The 20000-nt window shown below is 43.8% G+C and overlaps 1 protein-coding gene across 1 annotated transcript in view; it reads left to right on the top strand.

The window, feature by feature from the left end:
• The first annotated feature begins 18142 nt into the window (after positions 1-18142).
• Positions 18143-20000, top strand: part of LOC143298665 (uncharacterized) — a 116510-nt gene continuing 114652 nt past the window's right edge. The window contains exon 1 of the mRNA XM_076611549.1: positions 18143-18400. The gene's annotated coding sequence lies outside the window, so the exon portion shown is untranslated. The remainder of the gene's footprint in view (positions 18401-20000) is intronic.

Here is a 20000-nt window from a genome sequence, read left to right as displayed (position 1 = left end):
ATCATGACCATAATTATCATCATCATCATCATTACCATCATCATCATCATTACCATAATTATCATCATCAACATCATCATCATTACCATATTTATCATCATCATCATCATCATTACCATAATTATCATCATCAACATCATCATCATTACCATATTTATCTCCATCATCATCATGACCATAATTATCATCATCAACATCATCATCATCATTGCCATAATTATCACAGTCATCATTACCATGATCATCATCATACTCATCATTACCATAATTATCATCATCATCAACATCATCATCATCATCATCACCATAATTATCATCATCAACATCATCATCATTACCATAATTATCATCATCAACATCATCATCATTACCACAATTCTCATCATCATCATTACCATCATCATCATCATCATCATTACCATCATCATCATTATCATCATTACCATCATTACCATCATCATCAGAACTGTAATGTGTCCGCCCCTTCCCTCGCCAAAGGTGGGTTTCTGTGGAGTGAAACAGGCACCTTTGATACACACCCGGTCCAGCTTCAGTTTCCCCCATCGTCATTTCAACCCGACTGAGAGTCCGTTCTTTCTGCACTGGCCCCATCCACATGTAATATGCGGCTTTTGTTCAAACGTGTGTGTGTGTGTGTGTGTGTGTGTGTGTGTGTGTGTGTGTGTGTGTGTGTGTGTGTGTGTGTGTGTGTGTGTGTGTGTGCGTGTGCACATAATTTTGTATTGATATGCACATGTTTGTATCCTAATTTCTACTTTATTGTGTTTGTGTATGATTTTCGATTTAAATTCTTACCTTGTTATGTACTACCCGCCCCCCCAGCACCCTCCCCCCCTCCCCACCAATATTCCTTGTGACCCCGGTATACTTGGTAACAAAGACATATTCTATTCTATTCTATTTGTTTTCCTTTGTCTGATCTCACGCTTTCCGTTTTCTTTGTCCCAATGTATTTCTGGCACTTCCGCTCGTTTTCATTTCATTTCCTTTATCCTCGTCCCGTTATCAACCCACTCATGAACTGAATATCTTCTACATGATTTACATGAAAGAGATCAGGTGATATCCCGGACAACCCTTCAAAAATGATAAACTGGTTGATACCTTTCTATTTACAGCGCGTAATTCTGTAGTACGAATAAAATAATAATAATGATAATAATTATAATAATAATAATTATAATAATAGTTAATATAAAAAAAAGAGATTAGACTTTTGCAGTCCCTTACCGAAGTTAAAGCATTTAGGAGTTTGCCCATATATTCCCAGTTAACAGAATCAAAGTTGTTTTACGAAATCAATAGAAATTAGTATACTCGGTAGTGCTTTTGTTTAGGTTTTTTTTTCCTCTCCACATAATGCATTATGTATTACATAGCTCTCAGACTTTCTCGAATGAATCTACCAGGTGCAAATCTGTTTACATTTTCCCATCCTGCATTTATCATTTCTGCAATGGCCTCTAACAATCTGATTGGTCAAACGCAGCATGATTCTATTTGATTTGCCCCCCCCCCCCCCACCCCCCCCCCCCCTGGCTTTCTTATAAACTTACTCCCTACTAAATTTAAGGAAAAGACTGTTCGTTACTTTTTCCGACTTATTCTAACCTTAAAAGCTTTGAAATAAATGTGTTAGTCGCGAAACACAACAACACAAAACAAAAACAAAACAAAACAACAACAACAACAAAAAAAGCACATATACGCGCTTGTGGATTCCATACATTGTTCTTGTTGCTTGTAGTACAGCTGACCGCACAGTGTTAAATCAGGACTGTCGAACAATACAAATGCTCAAACGCGTCAACACAAAACTCAACAAAAAAACCCAACAAAACAAAAAAAAACATGACACAGTATCCCAACCATTTGGCAAAAAAGACTAGGCCATGCTGAGGACGCCAGCTCTTCCGCTTAATTTATCATCCTCATATTACAAAAAGTTGTAAAAAAGGAAAAAAAAAAAAAAACCCTTCACAAAGCCAGACCAAAAAATACATAAAAAGGGCCATATTGGCAAATAACACTGCTGATTGGGCAGCTAGTGCCCATCCCAGTGTTGACAATGTCACTACCTAATCGCCAGAGCAGAGCAGCACAGATAGTACATCACAGACTGTGGAAAAGAGGAAAAAAAAAAGTGTCAAGGCTTGCTAGAAAAAAGAAAGGGGAATGGACTGGGAAGGCAGAAAAAGGAGACAACAGTGAAGAAAAGAAAAAAAAAAAGACAGAAACAAAGAGAGTGATAGAAAAGAGTAAATTTCTAGCACAGAATTTCCAGAATGTGGGGATATGCTATTTAAATACTGAAAGAGCCCCGGCATCCCCACAGACTGGGAGATTCCATACCTTTACATTCAAACACTGTTGAGACATGATGTCGTTTGCCATGACGACAGCGAAGACATCCATTTACGAGGCTTTCTGTCGTTGCCTGTCTCGCTACACATCCCAGTCCCAATCCATCCTTGCCGCACCCGCCTTGCCTGTCTCGCTACACATCCCAGTCCCAATCCATCCTTGCCGCACCCACCTTGCCTGTCTCGCTACACATCCCAGTCCCAATCCATCCTTGCCGCACCCGCCCTGCCTGTCTCGCTACACATCCCAGTCCCAATCCATCCTTGCCGCACCCGCCTTGCCTGTCTCGCTACACATCCCAGTCCCAATCCATCCTTGCCGCACCCACCTTGCCTGTCTCGCTACACATCCCAGTCCCAATCCATCCTTGCCGCACCCGCCTTGCCTGTCTCGCTACACATCCCAGTCCCAATCCATCCTTGCCGCACCCGCCTTGCCTGTCTCGCTACACATCCCAGTTCCAATCCATCCTTGCCGCACCAGCCTTGCCTGTCTCGCTACACATCCCAGTCCCAATCAATCCTTGCCGCACCCGCCCTGCCTGTCTCGCTACACATCCCAGTCCCAATCAATCCTTGCCGCACCCGCCCTGCCTGTCTCGCTACACATCCCAGTCCCAATCCATCCTTGCCGCACCCTCCTTGCCGCACCCGCCTTGCCTGTCTCGCTACACATCCCAGTCCCAATCCATCCTTGCCGCACCCGCCTTGCCTGTCTCGCTACACATCCCAGTCCCAATCAATCCTTGCCGCACCCGCCCTGCCTGTCTCGCTACACATCCCAGTCCCAATCAATCCTTGCCGCACCCGCCCTGCCTGTCTCGCTACACATCCCAGTCCCAATCCATCCTTGCCGCACCCTCCTTGCCGCACCCGCCTTGCCTGTCTCGCTACACATCCCAGTCCCAATCCATCCTTGCCGCACCCGCCTTGCCTGTCTCGCTACACATCCCAGTCCCAATCCATCCTTGCCGCACCCGCCTTGCCTGTCTCGCTACACATCCCAGTCCCAATCCATCCTTGCCGCACCCGCCTTGCCTGTCTCTGCCATTCCATTCTGTTTCATACATTATCGTCCACTGTTCATATTCATTTCATTACAGTTTTAGGGGCATTTTTGCTTGCTTTTAGTTTTTACTTTTTGACAGATTTTTTTTTTTTTAAACAAAGTTCACTGCCAGATACACAAGAAAGAAAGAAGGAACGACAGAAAGAAATTGAAAGTCGGTGGAATGAACGATATTTCTAAATAGGGTAAGTGTCTGATTGAACAACATTTCCTATTTCCAAACCAGTCGTCCACCCCATCTAAATTCCTTTTCCACCTTCCGTTTTTGTTTTTTGTTGTTGTTGTTGTTGTTGTTTTGTTTTTTTTTGTTTTTTTATTATTTTTTTTTTTTCAAGCAATCTTGACTCTCTGCTGAACATATACATTGGATTTACAGTTTCTTTAAAAGAGGTTGCGTCACGCTCTGACGTCATCCGAGTATTACTTGCATACTGTGCTGTTCTGAACCAAGCTCTATTATCCCTATAGGCTTATCATTCGCAAATTGTGCCATATTCAGCTAGGCTCTATTGTCCCACCCAGCAACATTCGATAACTGCGCTATTTTGAGATGAGCTCCGCTGACGAAAGATGCTTTTGATCAAATAATTTTCTCTAAATACGCTTCCGAGAATCTCTTGGCATTCCAGAAACAAATGTAATAGAGCTGGGATCACCTCCCATTTTCTATAGAGTTGTTTCCCTTTGATTAGTTGCGCCCCCTGCATTGTTGTTGATTGTCACTATGTTCTGCTGGAACCAAGACGACTGGAATGGTATGAATGGGTACATGACATGACAAACTGGCGACGAGGATTATACAGTCAGCAGACGAGATGCAGTGGCAGACGACACAGTGCTCTATAAGGTTATTTCCCTTTGATTAAGTCGCGTCCTCGATCTGTACTTAGGTTGTGTAAAGCTGGAACATGGACTTCGAGTTGATTAACTCACTCAGTACGGCCAGTCCTCTCTTCTCCTCTACACAGACCCCTCGGATGTCCAGTGGGTGTCTGAATGACCCAACCTTTAGCTTCCGTCGTCAGAACTGTGGTATTCTTTGTCAACATTCACCTCTTCAGTGTAAGAGCGTTCCGACTGCAATATTTTGATGATGATAATTGGGATGAAACGTTGTTAACGTCGTCTCTTTCGCCGTTCGTATGGAGAGAGTTAATGTGGACTAGGTTGTAAACAAATACCCGTTGTTGCTTGTAATATATAACAACATGTTTGCTAGACAAAAAACAAAAACAAAACACGTTTATTAGAAGTGGTTGTTAATGCCTTTTTTTTTCTTTTTCTTTTCTTTCTCTCTCTCTCTCTCTCTCTCTCCCCCCCCCCCCTGTCCATTTGTTTATTTATCTACTAATCTAATCACGTTTTTTTTCTAACGTTTCTTAAAAACCAACAACATTATTCATCTATTTATTTATTCATTTATTTATTATGTTACGAAGTAGAAACACCTTTACAAACTAGTGATTATCGCTGTAGTTCTCTTCAATAGCGTATTGTGTTAATGGTGTATTTCGTCTACAGCGATATGTATGGACTGTGCAAAATACTGATAATGATGATGATGGTGTTTCGATATGAGAAATATAACCTTCTATGCAACGGACAACAAAAAAACCAGTTTGCTAGACAGAGGTACTTTGATGATTAGGGAGTGTAGCCAGTGAACTCTTAATTCGGCACTGCCTGCCCGGTCAACAATGCCGCTATTTTTGCCAGTACGGCCTTTTCATGTAAACTCGCATATGTTGTTTTTATCATTTGTTTTTGTTTTGTTTTCAAATTGTTTTGAGCCCTGAGTTTTGTCCACTGCATGCAGTCAGCTGCGCTATAAACAACAATTAAAAAACAAAGAAACAAACAAACAAAGTTCCACACTGACCAGTCAATTCTCTCCATGCATATTGTATATATGATGGTCCGTCGTGTTCGACTATGACCATCAGAACATAACAGGAGGCACCTGCTGTCCCGACTATTTGGGCTAGAATTTGATGACGGTGGAGAGTGTCTTGCCCAAGTACATCCCCACTCTCTCGGCCAAGAGGGTTTTAGGACAGTCGGCGTTGGGATGGTTCCCAAAGGCCAACTAGCCCCCAAGGCTGCAGCACTAAGAGCCAGTGCAATCTTGCCTCCTAGTCTGAGATTCTTTACAGAACTTTTAAAAAAAATCCACATCTTTTACCTTCATCGTATCTTTCACTCTACTGTATTTTCATGAATTCAGATATGTCTTATTCTCTTTTATGTTACATTCTATCTACCCCTTCCTATCTCTGTGGCTGCCTTCATCTCTACACTCCATCTCGCTCTCTACGATCGGCTTCGGATCCACTCTGTTTACGCGTACCCAGATTCAAACACTCGTCTGTTGGCCGCCGTTCTTTCTCTGACTCTGGACCTTGCAATTGGAATGAACTTGCTCTTTCGCTTCGTCAGGTCTTCACACTCAGCTATTTCAAGTCTGGCCTTAAAACCCACCTCTTCACAAGATAGCCTCCCTCCCCTGCCTCTTCCTTGTCTTCAGTTTCTTCAGTTTTAAAGTTATGCATGCGTTTGAATGACTGGTGCGAAAGGGCTTTGATTTGTCTCTGCACAAGATTCAGCGCTATATAAATATGATAATAATAATGATAATAATGTTTTACGCGAGCCTAGGGTAGACTCTCAAGGACTTATCGGCGTGTTGGGTTTAAGCGAAGTTCGGGCTTCTGCTTTTGTGTTGTTGTTGTTTCAGCAGCAGATGTGGTGTGGCGCATATGGATCAGTCTGCATGTTTTGAGACCTTGTTGAAACTGAAACAGAAACCCAGGCACCCCCGTCGCCTACCCCCCTCTTCCACCGAGGAAAAACAGAAGGGAGGTGGTTGTCGCTGGCAGAATTCAGTAGAAAAATCAACTTTGATAGTAAAATATATACACTTGCAGACAGAAGAAGAAGAAGAAGAAGAAAGAAAGGGAGTTGGGGTAAGGGGTGGCGCTGAATTGTGGCGACGCTCTCTCTCTCTCTCTCATCTATACTCGAGAGAGAGAGAGCAACCAGAAATTAACACAGAGAAGTCTCTGTAAAAAAAAAAAAAAAAACCAACAACAAAGTAATACATTACACTGCGTTCAATAAATTCGATTTAATTGATACATCGTTCCCATAGCCTCACTGTTTTTGTTTTTGTTGGTTTTTTTTCCCCCATTAGCCATTACATTACATTACATTACGAAGATAGACGAAATTCATCCTCAAGTTCACACTGTTCACATTTAGCAGATTATTACATTAGATTACATTAGATTACATTATCATCCTGAGATTTCGTTTAATTACACTAGGAATGTGTCAGACTGACAACCATACAGGGACACCATGCCAGGTTACGGAACACGACATGGGGGAAGCACTTGAACATCGCTATCGATATTTATGGCAGCACGATCGTGAACAACTGATACTACTGCAAGCTCTTCAGATAACACTGGACGGGATGACCGACTTTTTTTTTTTGGCCTTTTGGCCCACATGTGTTATCATACACATCCTGCTGGGTTGATCAGAGGGGGCGTGAGAGGTGTAAAACGCTTGTGAGTTGTGGTGTGTGTGTGTGTGTGTGTGTGTGTGTGAAAAGGAGACAGAAAGAGGGAGGTAGAGACAGACAGACAGACAGAGAATGAGAGAAAGCGAGGATCGAAAATGTCCTATGGTCAAACGCAAAAGTTTGGGTGTGTGTTTTTTAATGTTTCCTTGGAAATATGCAATACTGCAGCTGGCACTCCAGCCGCTCCTGCTGCTGCTGCTGCTGCTGCTGTTGCTGTCGCTACTTCTACAACTACTACTATCACTACAAGTATGTAACAACTGCTGCCGCTGCCAATACTTTCACACCCGCTTTTTAGCAATGTCGACGTCGACAGCAACCTTATCGAAACAAAATGACGGAGCTTCAAGAAAGCGAAACGATAATCGTATGTACCAATGAAATACAAAACTGTAAACTCTTGAAATGCATGCCTCTTTCCCCGCCTCTTTTCCACTCTGCAAAGCAGCGTGGTCATTTTCATGCTGAACATAACGAATTATGTTCAGCTGGCGAGATTCAGTTATGTCGATTTTGTTCTATGCTGTTGCTTACCTCAAGCTTGGCTGACAAACATCTTGGGTTCTGTGTGCTGTGGGTCAGGCATCTAGTACCACCTTTTGGTTGTTGTTTAACTGAGTAGATGTGGCCAAGAGTATATATATATATATATATATATATATATATATATATATATATATATATATATATATATATATATATATATGTGTGTGTGTGTGTGTGTGTGTGTGTGTGTGTGTGTGTGTGTGTGTTTATTACTCAAGGATAAAGATTTTAGGCATCGCCCAGTCTTCCAATCTGCCCTTGTGACAACAACAACAATAACAACATTAACGATAACGACACAACAATAATAATTTTGTTAACTCTGCTACATCTACTGCTACTACAACGAAGAATGATCACCATCATCATCATTAACATCGTAAAAAGTAATAAAACGAACGCATTCATACATTCATATCCATACACATATGATAGAGAGAATGGGAAAGAGAGAGAGAGAGACTCTGGCGAACAACAAAATGAGAGCTGTATGATCAATGGTTTTATTCTTTGCAGTGGGAAGTCATTTACAGCTTTGTCTTTTGTGAAAGAGTATGACTATGACTATGACTATGACTATGACTGTAATAATTATATATATTATACCTCCATGAAACTGAAGCTGCTTGCACTTGATGGAAATGGAAGACTTCGGACATGGCATAGCGACGCATGTAAAATATCTGAAGGATCTCGTGGCCTAGATTCACTGACGGGCTCGAAGAAGAAATCGGCCCAGTGATAATTCTAACGCATGATCCATTGACCTGCAGGAGGGAAACGAAACAGGTGGTGGGAGGAAAATTAATGATCTCTTCCGTACTTACGGACCTTGACCGTACAGTCCTAACTTTGCTTTTGACAGAGATTGTGAGGGTGGGGACCGAGAGAGAAGCGATGATAGAGAGATTGTGAAGGTGGGGACCTAGAGAGAAGCGGTAATAGACAGAATGGGAAAGAGAGGGGGGCAGAGAGAGAGAGAGAGAGAGAGAGAGGGGGGGGGGGTGATTCATTCCAGATTCCAGATGGTTTATTCATGTATAGGCCTAGGCCCCTAATGAAGGGGTATGTGGACATTATTCTTTTACATATCGACAAACATCACATTGCAATGCATGTTAACGTCCAAATAAGAGATAAGAGAGAGAGAGAGAGAGAGAGAGAGAGAGAGAGAGAGAGAGAGAGAGAGAGAGAGAGATATTCCAGATGGTTTATTCATGTATAGGCCTAGGCCCTTTATGAAGGGGTATGTGAACATTATTCTTTTATATATCGACAAACATCACATTGCAATGCATGTTAACGTCCAAATAAGAGATAAGAGAGAGAGAGAGAGAGAGAGAGAGAGAGAGAGAGAGAGAGAGAGAGAGATTCCAGATAGTTTATTCATGTATAGGCCTAGGCCCCCTATGAAGGGGTATGTGAACATTATTCTTTTATTTGTAGACAAACATCACATTGCAATGCATGCTAACGTCCAAATAAGGGAGAGAGAGAGAGAGAGAGAGAGAGAGAGAGAGAGAGAGAGGGGGGGGGGAACGAACGAACGAACAGTATTCAGTAAGGGACGTGGGGTAAGTGTACATAATTAATTCATGCTTTTTTTTTTTGCTTTTTTCCAGTCCAGTCTGGAGGGTAATGTATCGAAATAGAGAAATGGACATCATAACAGAGAGCATTTAATAATCAAAATGAGGGGAGAGAGAGAGACAGATAGACGGACAGACACAGACAGACAGACAGACAGACAGGGACGGAAATAGAGAAACAGACAGACAGAGACAAAGAGGAAGATAGACAGACAGACAGACAGACAGACAGGGACGGAAATAGAGAAACAGATAGACAGAGACAAAGAGAAAGATAGACAGACAGACAGACAGACAGACAGACAGATAGACAGACAGACAGGGACTGAGATAAAGAAACAGATAGACAGAGACAAAGAGAAAGATAGACAGACAGACAGACAGACAGACAGACAGACAGACAGATAGACAGACAGACAGGACTGAGATAAAGAAACAGATAGAGACAAAGAGGAAGACAGACAGACAGACAGACAGATAGACAGACAGACAGGGACGGAGATAGAGAAACAGACAGAGACAAAGAGGAAGATAGACAGACAGACAGATAGACAGACAGACAGGGACTGAGATAAAGAAACAGATAGACAGAGACAAAGAGAAAGATAGTCAGACAGACAGACAGACAGACAGATAGACAGACAGACAGGGACTGAGATAAAGAAACAGATAGAGACAAAGAGGAAGACAGACAGACAGACAGACAGATAGACAGACAGACAGGGACGGAGATAGAGAAACAGACAGAGACAAAGGGAAAGATAGACAGACAGACAGACAGATAGACAGACAGACAGGGACGAAGATAGAGAAACAGATAGACAGAGACAAAGAGGAAGATAGACAGACAGACATGGACAGACATAGAAAAACAAATAGACAGAGACAAAGACGAAGACAGACAGGGACTGAGATAGAGAAACAGACAGAGTCAAAGAGGAAGAAAGAAAGAAAGACAGACAGAGAAACAGACAGACGGAAAGGAAGCCTGATCAGCCGGCCTGCGATTGGCTGGTTCAAAATCCCACCTCCAAATCCCACAGCTTTGGGAATCGTGAGCAGGAATGCAGACCGGGGCGCCATTTTCTGTTTGGTGTTATCGTTGTTGCTGTGTATTTGTATTTGTATTTGTATTTGGACTTCTTTTTATCACAACAGATTTCTCTGTGTGAAATTCGGGCTGCTCTCCCCAAGGAGAGCGCTTCGCTATACTACAGCGCCACCCTTTTTTGTATTTTTTCCTGCGTGCAGTTTTATTTGTTTTTTCCTATCGAAGTGGATTTTTTCTACAGAATTTTGCCAGGAACAATCCTTGTGTTGCCGTGGGTTCTTTTACGTGCGCAAAAAGCATGCTGCACACGGGACCTCGGTATATCATCTCATCCGAATGACCAGCGTCCAGACCACCACTCAAGGTCTAGTGGAGGGGGAGAAGATATCGGCAGCTGAGCCGTGATTCGAACCAGCGCGCTCAGATTCTCTCGCTTCCTAGGCGGACGCGTTACCTCTAGGCCATCACTCCACATGATTTTACCTATGTGTCAGCTCATAGGTACACGCTCCTGTCCTGTGCACAAAAATAACAAACCATAAAGCCAAGAGCATGTGCATTTTGTGCATGCATTCAGTTATGCATTTCTAGTATCATTTTGACACAGTGTGGATTCAGTAAAATATCCCAGCGCATTGTCAGGCAATTTGCACTGTGTGTTCCTGAGGGTCTGTTGAAAACAGTCCTGCTATGTTCTTCAATTAATGTAAAAAAAAAAAAAAAAAGAAGAAAAAAAAGAAAGAAATAAAAACACACACTCTCTCTCTCTGTCTCTATCTGTATCTCTCTCTCCCTGTCTCTCTCTCTCTCTCTCTCCCCTACCTCCTTTCCTTATTCTCTCTCTGTCTCTCTTCAGTAAATTATACGTAAAACGTCTACTATTGGTTCAGATCCTCATTGATCAGTTAAAAACTTAGTATGGGTTCTATGAGAGGGGGAAAAAAAAGGCATAGACAAAAAGGAAGGTTTACATTCGGATGGTCTATTTCGACAAGGTATTTTTATGATGTGTTCGCACTGATATGACGTGTTTCGGTCTTACATGCTTAAATAATTATTATATGTTTTATATGTACTTTGTTATGTGTTCGTATTGATATGATGTGTGTCGATGTCACATGCTTAAATAATCATGGTACGGATTATATGTACTTTGTTTCCTGTGTACTGTTCACACCTTGGAGACGGACGACTTGGGGTGGGGGGCGTGGGGGCGGGCGGAGGGGGGATGGGCGAAGAAGGCACAGTATCCGCCTGCCACATGGACTTCTTAAGCAAATGACAAAGTACCAAAGTTCCGCATATCATTATTATTTATTTATTTTATTTTTATTTTTTTTAAAAATTCTCAAGGCCTGACAAAGCGCGTTGGGTTACGCTGCTGGTCAGGCATCTGTTTGGCAGATGTGGCGTAGTGTATATGGATTTGTCTGAACGTAGTGATGCCTTCTTGAGCTACTGATACTGTCTCTGTCTGTCTGTCTGTCTGTCTGTCTGTCTCTCCTCGCTCTCCCGTCTATCTGTCTGTCTCTGTCTCTCTCTTCTCGCTCTCCCGTCTATCTGTCTGTCTCTCTCTTCTCGCTCTCCCGTCTATCTGTCTGTCTCTCTCTTCTCGCTCTCCCGTCTATCTGTCTGTCTCTGTCTCTCTCTTCTCGCTCTCCCGTCTATCTGTCTGTCTCTCTCTTCTCGCTCTCCCATCTATCTGTCTGTCTCTGTCTCTCTCTCCTCGCTCTCCCGTCTATCTGTCTGTCTCTGTCTCCTCCCCATCCCTTCTCTCGGACTCTCTTTCTCCTACTGTCTTTCTCCTATTCTCTGACTTTCCCCTACTGTCTTTCTCCTACTCTCTGACTTTCTCCTACTGTCTTTCTCCTACTCTCTGACTTTCTCCTACTGTCTTTCTCCTACTCTCTGACTTTCTCCTACTGTCTTTCTCCTACTCTCTGACTTTCTCCTACTCTCTGACTTTCTCCTACTGTCTTTCTCCTACTCTCTGACTTTCCCCTACTCTCTGACTTTCTCCTACTGTCTTTCTTCTACTCTCTGACTTTCTCCTACTCTCTGACTTTCTCTTACTGTCTTTCTTCTACTGTCTTTCTCCTACTCTCTGACTTTCTCCTACTGTCTTTCTCCTACTCTCTGACTTTCTCCTACTCTCTGACTTTCTCTTACTGTCTTTCTTCTACTGTCTTTCTCCTACTCTCTGACTTTCTTCTACTGTCTTTCTCCAACTGTCTTTCTCCTACTCTCTGACTTACTGACTTTCTCCTACTGTCTTTCTTCTACTCTCTGACTTTCTCCTACTCTCTGACTTTCTTCTACTGTCTTTCTCCAACTGTCTTTCTCCTACTCTCTGACTTACTGACTTTCTCCTACTGTCTTTCTCCTACTCTCTGACTTTCTTCTACTGTCTTTCTCCTACTCTCTGACTTTCTTCTACTGTCTTTCTCCAACTGTCTTTCTCCTACTCTCTGACTTTCTTCTACTCTCTGTCTTTCTCCTACTCTCTGACTTTCCCCTACTGACTTTCTCCTACTGTCTTTCTCCTACTCTCTTTCTTCTACTGTCTTTCTCCTACTCTGACTTTCCCCTACTTTCTTTCTCCTACTCTCTTTCTCCTACCCTCCTTCTCCTACTCTCCTTCTCCTACTCTCTGACTTTCTCTCTCTCTCTCTTTCTCCCACTCTCTGAATATATCTCTCTCTCTCTCTCTCTCTGAATCTCTCTCTCTCTCTCTCTCTCTCTCTCTCTCTCTCTCTGAGACAGGAGCATGCTGCCAAAGGAAACTCTCAAACTGGTACAGGGACAGAGGCTGGCAAGACATTGCACATCACCATAGACCGTACGCTCTGCACTGAGGGAAACCATAGGTGATTTTTTGGTTGTTTGTTTTTGGGTTTTTTGGTTTGTCAGTTTTCGTGGTTTTTTGTTGTTGTTGCTGTTATTTTTTTGTTTGTTTGTTTGTTTGTTTTTGCTGGCGCGCACACTCACAAGTTTATCATAATTCTGAGATGACGCCCTCTTATGGGTTAGGGTAGAACTAGACGTTCTGCATAACAAATACTTATTCATTCTCTCTCTCTCTCTCTCTCTCTCTCTCTCTCTCTCTCTCTCTCTCTCTCTCTCTCCGCTTCTGTCACATGTAACGATAGTGATCTGACCTATCCATTATGTAAAGACTCACATAGAAAATGAGATACACTTAGTTCTTTGCTGTCCAGTTCTAAGGAACATTCGAGAAGAGCTTATTCACCCTAAATATCATAGAAAACCTACGTTGTTTAAACTGAACTTACTGATTTCATGTACTTCCCTTGAAGTTGTTCGTAAATTTTCTATATTTTTTATACAAAGCTTTCAAATTCAGAGAAATGGCTATTTCGTAAAATGTTATCATTATTTTATTTTTTTTAAATTATTTTACACATTGAACTGTAATGCAGTTATATTTTTTTTGTTTGACAATGTATGGTGATGCTGACATTTATTATGATGTGATGTTTATAAACTGAATAATGTTCACATTCCCCTTTATAAGGAGCCCAGGCCTACACATGAATAAATCATCTAGAATCTTGAGTCACCGCTTCTGTCTCTCTCATGTTCTTTCTCTCTCTTTCTCTGTCGCTATAATCGTCCCCTACCCTCGCTTCTTCTATCAATCCCTCCCTGACTCCCACACCTCCCCCCCTCACCCCTGACCCCCCACCCCCCCTCTCTCTCTCTCTGTCCCCTACCCTCGCTTCTTCTATCAATCCCTCCCTGACTCCCCCCCCCCCCCTCACCCCTGACCCCCACCGCCCTCTCTCTCTCTCTGTCCCCTACCCTCGCTTCTTCTATCAATCCCTCCCTGACTCCCACCCCCCCCCCCTCACCCCTGACCCCCCACCCCCCTCTCTCTCTCTGTCCCCTACCCTCGCTTCTTCTATCAATCCCTCCCTGACTCCCACACCCCCCCTCACCCCTGACCCCCCCTCTCTCTCTCTGTCCCCTACCCTCGCTTCTTCTATCAATCCCTCCCTGACTCCCACACCCTCCCCCTCACCCCTGACCCCCCACCCCCCTCTCTCTCTCTCTGTCCCCTACCCTCGCTTCTTCTATCAATCCCTCCCTGACTCCCACCCCCCCCTCTCACCCCTGACCCCCCACCCCCCCCTCTCTCTCTCTGTCCCCTACCCTCGCTTCTTCTATCAATCCCTCCCTGACTCCCACACCCCCCCTCACCCCTGACCCCCCACCCCCCTCTCTCTCTCTCTGTCCCCTACCCTCGCTTCTTCTATCAATCCCTCCCTGACTCCCACCCCCCCCCCTCACCCCTGACCCCCCCTCTCTCTCTCTCTGTCCCCTACCCTCGCTTCTTCTATCAATCCCTCCCTGACCCCCCCCCTCCACACACACACACACACACCTCTCTCTTTCTGTCTTTCTCTCTGTCCCGCACCCCCTCTCTCTCTTTCTGTCTTTCTCTCTGTCCCGCACCCTCTTTCTCTCTCTCTGTCCCCCACCCCCCCTCTCTCTTTCTGTCTTTCTCTCTGTCCCCCACACCCCCTCTCCCTCTGTCCCCCACCCCCTCTCTCTCTTTCTGTCTTTCTCTCTGTCCCGCACCCTCTCTCTCTCTCTCTGTCCCCCACCCCCTCTCTTTCTGTCTCTCTCTCTCTCACGCACACACAGTCACATACGCACACAATCACAATAAACAAATCTGCTCTCCCCCCCCCCCCACCCATCCCCTCTCTCTCCCGACTCTTTCTCCCCCCCCCCCCCCTCTCTCTCTTCCTTTCCTTGCCATGCCAGTCCAAGTTCATTTTGACAAGCAGTCAAGTGCGAAGGCCAGCGTATTTGGATAATTCCACATGGTATGGAGGAGGTGAGAGAGACAGAGACAGAGAGACAGAGACAGACAGACAGACAGGCCTGACAATTTACCCAGACCGAACATTCGCTAAAACAGTATTAAAAAAAAAAAAATCAATCCAGACAAATGCAAACATTCAACAATGAACACTAAAATTTCGAAAAAGGTTGTCCGTTAATAACAGAAGCAAACAGACTATGAACTGTGTGTTAATTGAGGAAAAAAAATGGGTAAGAGAACAATATTACGAAAAAAAATACTGAAAACTATTCAGAAAAAAAAGAAAAAGAAAAGAAAATGAGGTAAAAAAAAAAAAAAAAAATCCAGGAGACTGAACAATCACGTGTCCGAATTTGATGCGAAATGGAACCTCTGTAAACCAATGTCATTTAATATAGAATGGACACAAAACAGGTTTCTTAAGTGGTCAGAGTGTGACATCATGAACAGGACACCGTGTCAATGTGATTCCCGTGTATTCTAATCAAATTTGCTTGTTGTTCAATGCCTACATCTGTCACTATTCTATGCCGTTGTTTAAAAAAAGAATTGGTAATTTTTAATCTGCATTTGTATAAATGATTTACAGTATTTCCAAAGCGTATATATTCACCTTCACCTTCACCTCTCCCGTAGTCTGGGTTCAGACCGTTGGGGCACCGCTGCTGACCTGACCACCACCCCTCTCCACTCTTCACGGTTTTCTGATTTCCTCAGGGCGTCACCGAGCGTCAAGCCTGTCCACCCCCGGATGTTGTCTTCCCATCTCTTCTTCTGCCGTCCTCTCCTTCTGCCGCCTGGTACGGTGCCTTGCAGGAACGTTTTGGCAAGACCAGATGATCGGGAGATGTGTCCATACCACCTAAGTTTGCGTTTCTTCACTATGGACAGAAGGTCTTCGTAGGGTCCAATACTTTGCTTGATTCTGTTCTTCACTTCCGTGTTAGTGATGTGGTCTCTGTAGGAGATGCCAAGTAGTCTACGAAAGCATCTCATCTCGACAGCTTGGATTCAGTATGGGTTGAGTAGTGGTCGTCATTCATGCGGTGAGTCTTTGGCAGAAAAGCATGGCGGAGCCCATCCCTCTCCATGCTAAACTGGTCTAGCATATATATATATATATGTGTGTGTGTGTGTGTGTGTGTGTGTGTGTGTGTGTGTGTGTGTGTGTGTGTGTGTGTGTGTGTTGAAAGAGGCTTTCTGTGTGATTTATTTCATGCAGCCCAAAACAATCGGGTTAAACTTAAGTAACGTTGCAAAGATGAGCAACGTAGTCTGATCTATCCTGAGATTTAATACCAGAAAAATACTAACATCATTTTATGTTGTGTTTCATATAGTTTGTATTCTGTTTCTGATAGTTATGTTATTTCAATTGTTTACGTTTAATTTTGGTGTAAAATACTATTGCTGTTATATAATATCCTCCATTCCCCAAAAGGGGTGAAAGGATTAAATATTTTGATTCTTGATTCTTGATTCTTGATTCTTGTGTGTGTGTGGCGTGTTAGCCTGGTGGTAACGCAACTGCCTAGGTAGCGAGAGAATCTGAGCGCACTGGTTCCAATCCCACAGTCGCCAGTATTTTCTCCCCCTCCACTAAGACCTTGAGTGGTGGTCTGGATGCTAGTCATTCGGATGAGACGATAAAGCGAGGTACCGTGTGCAGCACGCACGTAGAAGAACCCATGGCAACAAAATGGTTGTCCCTGGCCAAAAAAATTGTGCACAAAAATCCACTTCGATAAGAAAACAAATGAATTGCAGGCAGGGAAACACACACACACACACACACTCACACACACACACACACACACACACACACACACACACACACACACACAGGGTGGTGCTCTCACCCTGCATAGCATAGCGACGCGCTCTCCTTGGGGAGAGCAGCCCGAATGTCACACACAGAAATCTGTTGTGACAAAAGAGTGACACAATACAATACAATAGAATTCAATACAACATGATGCAATACAATGCAAGACAATACAGTACAATACGATACGATACAACACAACACAATTCAAGACAACACGATACGATACAATACGATACAACACAATGCAATACGACACGATACACTGCAATGCAATGCCGCAATACAATGCAATACGATGCAATAAAATACAATCATAGTACAATACAACACAATGCAATACAATGCAATACGATACGATACGATACGATACGATACGATACAATACAACACAATGCAATACAATACGATGCAATACAACACAACACAATGCAATACAATGAAATACAATACAATACAATACGATGCAATACAATACAATACAATACAATACAATACGATACTATATACAATACGATGCCACATAATTACATTATCCTGGCCCCAAGATTTCTCTCCCACGCTGCTCCCTAATTCACAGTAGCCTGCTGCCACATTGAGCGCGACCTCTCTCCATCAGTCTCTTTCAAGTCTCCCCGTCAAAAGTCACACAGTTCAAAAAGAATTCGTCACCGCCTTCTCCTCCTCCTCCTCCTCCTCCCCCTCCTCTTCCTCCTCCTCCCTTTCCCCATCACCCTGCTCGCGTTGCAACGGTGCACGCTCTGAGCCCCCGAAAAGATTGTACGCTAAGCGGCTCTCGCACGCATAGAGGTAACAAGAGAGGCGAAAAGCGCACACACACACACACACACACACACACGCACGCACGCATACACACACATGCGCGCGCGCACGCACGCACGCACGCACACACACACACACACACACACACACACACACCACGTCGGAAAAAAACGAGGCTACGTCTTTTGAGCACCACACACACACCACACAACATCCACTCTTTTTTTTTTCTTTTTCTTTTCTTTTTTTTAAGGACTGTCTGTCTCATCCGCTCGCCAATCTCCCCCCTCGTCCCCCTCTCTCCCCCCCTCTCCCTCCCTCCCCCTCCCCCCCTCCCCCCCTCTCTCTCTCTGTTCCCACACATCTGTCTCATCGTGCAAGAGTGGTGAGAGGTTAGGCTGTGTTGGCATTTGAGCCGTTGAGTTGAGTGAGAGGTGAGGCTTAAAACAGTGCAAGGAAGGATAGATAGATACTTTCGTTCCAACTAGTTGTGAAGTTATGAGGGGCAGAGATTAGAGAAAAGTTTGGGCCGGGGGGGTTTTGTGTGTGGGTTTTTTGTTTTTTGTTTTTTGGAGGGGGGTTGCTGGGCTTTCTGTGTGCGTGTGTGTTGGTGGTGGAAGTTTTTTGTTGTTGTTTTTTTCCTGTGCGGCTTCGCTGAGTGCGGCCAGGAGTTTTCTGTTGTTGTTTTGCCGGTTGAGGAGTGAAGGTGTTGTAGGTAAGTGCTGTTTGTCTTGTTTGTTGTTGTTGTTGTTGTTTGTTGTTTGTTGTTGTGTCTGTCACTGTCTTTGTCTTTCTCCTTGCACGCCTTCCTCCATTGCCACACCCCCCACCCACCCCCGACCCCCCGCCCCCGGTCCCTCACTCCCCACCCCACCCTCTACGTACACGTGCGTGGTTTTTTGTCAGTGTGCTCACGTGTGTGTATCAGTGCTTGTGCAGCGTGTGTGCGTGCATCAGTGCATGCGTGTGTTCATGTGTGTGTGCATGTGTGTGTGTGTGTGTGTGTGTGTGTGTGTGTGTGTGTGTGTGTGTGTGTGTGTGTGTGTGTGTGTGTGTGTGTGTGTGTGTGTGTGTGAGAGAGAGAGAGAGAGAGAGAGAGAGAGAGAGAGAGAGAGAACGAACGAACGAACGAACGAACGAGCAAACATTTTTATTCAAAAAGGCCGTGGCCCTTCTTGAAGGAGTGAACACAAATTGTTACATTCCAGTGTGCATGTGAGGGAGAGTGAGAGTGAGAGAGTGTTCGTATTATAAGAAACGTCTGTGATTTTTGAGGGTTTTTTTTTCTTCTTTCATATAATTCTTGAGCAACAGCTGTTGTGCATAAGTACATGTGCCCGAAATCTGATTGAATGAAACTGGAAACGAATGATGAGCGCCCAGTCGGCTCTACCCAGGTAGGCAGCCTGCTGTACAAATGATCCCGTGTTTGTAAAGCACTTAGAACTTGGTCTCAGACCGAGGATAGGTGCTATATAAGTATCTCTATCAATCAATCAATCAAAAATAAATATCTGTTTGTAATATTTGCATCTATCATCTATCTACCTTTAAAGCAAATCTTAAAACTTATCTCTTTAAAAAATACTTGTCATAACTCAAATAGTGCTGTTGTCCCAGGCCCATGGCAATGTGAGTGTGTGTGATGGGAGAGTAGAGAGAATGGGGGTGGGTAGATGGATGGTGGTGATGTGGTTCGAAAGGGAGAATGACCCGATTTTTACCCCTTTTACCTTTTCTATCCACAATTTTATTTTACAATTTTTACAAAATCTGTGGCATGCAGATAACATGATGTTCCTTTTTACATGTGTGTATTTTAAGTGAAAATTGCTGTCACCTCAGCTGTTGAATCATGTGTGTGTCTGTGCGTGTATGATAGTGTGAGCCTCCCTGCGTGTTGGAGTGTAACAGTTGTAGTAATGATAGTATGTTACTTTGTGAGTTTTTTTATGCATTGTGTTTTTATGATATTAATGATTCTGTTTTATGTTTCTTTTTATATGCTTTCTTGTTTCACTTTAGGTACTGGATTGTAAAGCGCTTAGAGCTTGCTTATGCTTGTATTATAGTGCTATAAAAAAAAAATATTATTATTATCATTATTAGTTACTGCTTCCCCGCTCTTCTTCGTGGTGATCGGAGTGGAGTGATGGCCTAGAGGTAACACGTCCGCCTTGGAAGCGAGAGAATCTGAGCGCGCTGGTTCCAATCACGGTTCAGCCGCCGATATTTTCTCCCCCTCCACTAGACCTTGAGTGGTGGTCTGGACGCTAGTCATTCGGATGAGACGATAAACCGAGGTCCCGTGTGCA

Source organism: Babylonia areolata, chromosome 24, assembly GCF_041734735.1.
Source record: "Babylonia areolata isolate BAREFJ2019XMU chromosome 24, ASM4173473v1, whole genome shotgun sequence".
In the NCBI taxonomy this organism is placed as follows: domain Eukaryota; kingdom Metazoa; phylum Mollusca; class Gastropoda; order Neogastropoda; family Buccinidae; genus Babylonia; species Babylonia areolata.
Note: the sequence above shows the minus strand (reverse complement) of the source record. Positions and strands in the feature narration are given on the sequence as shown.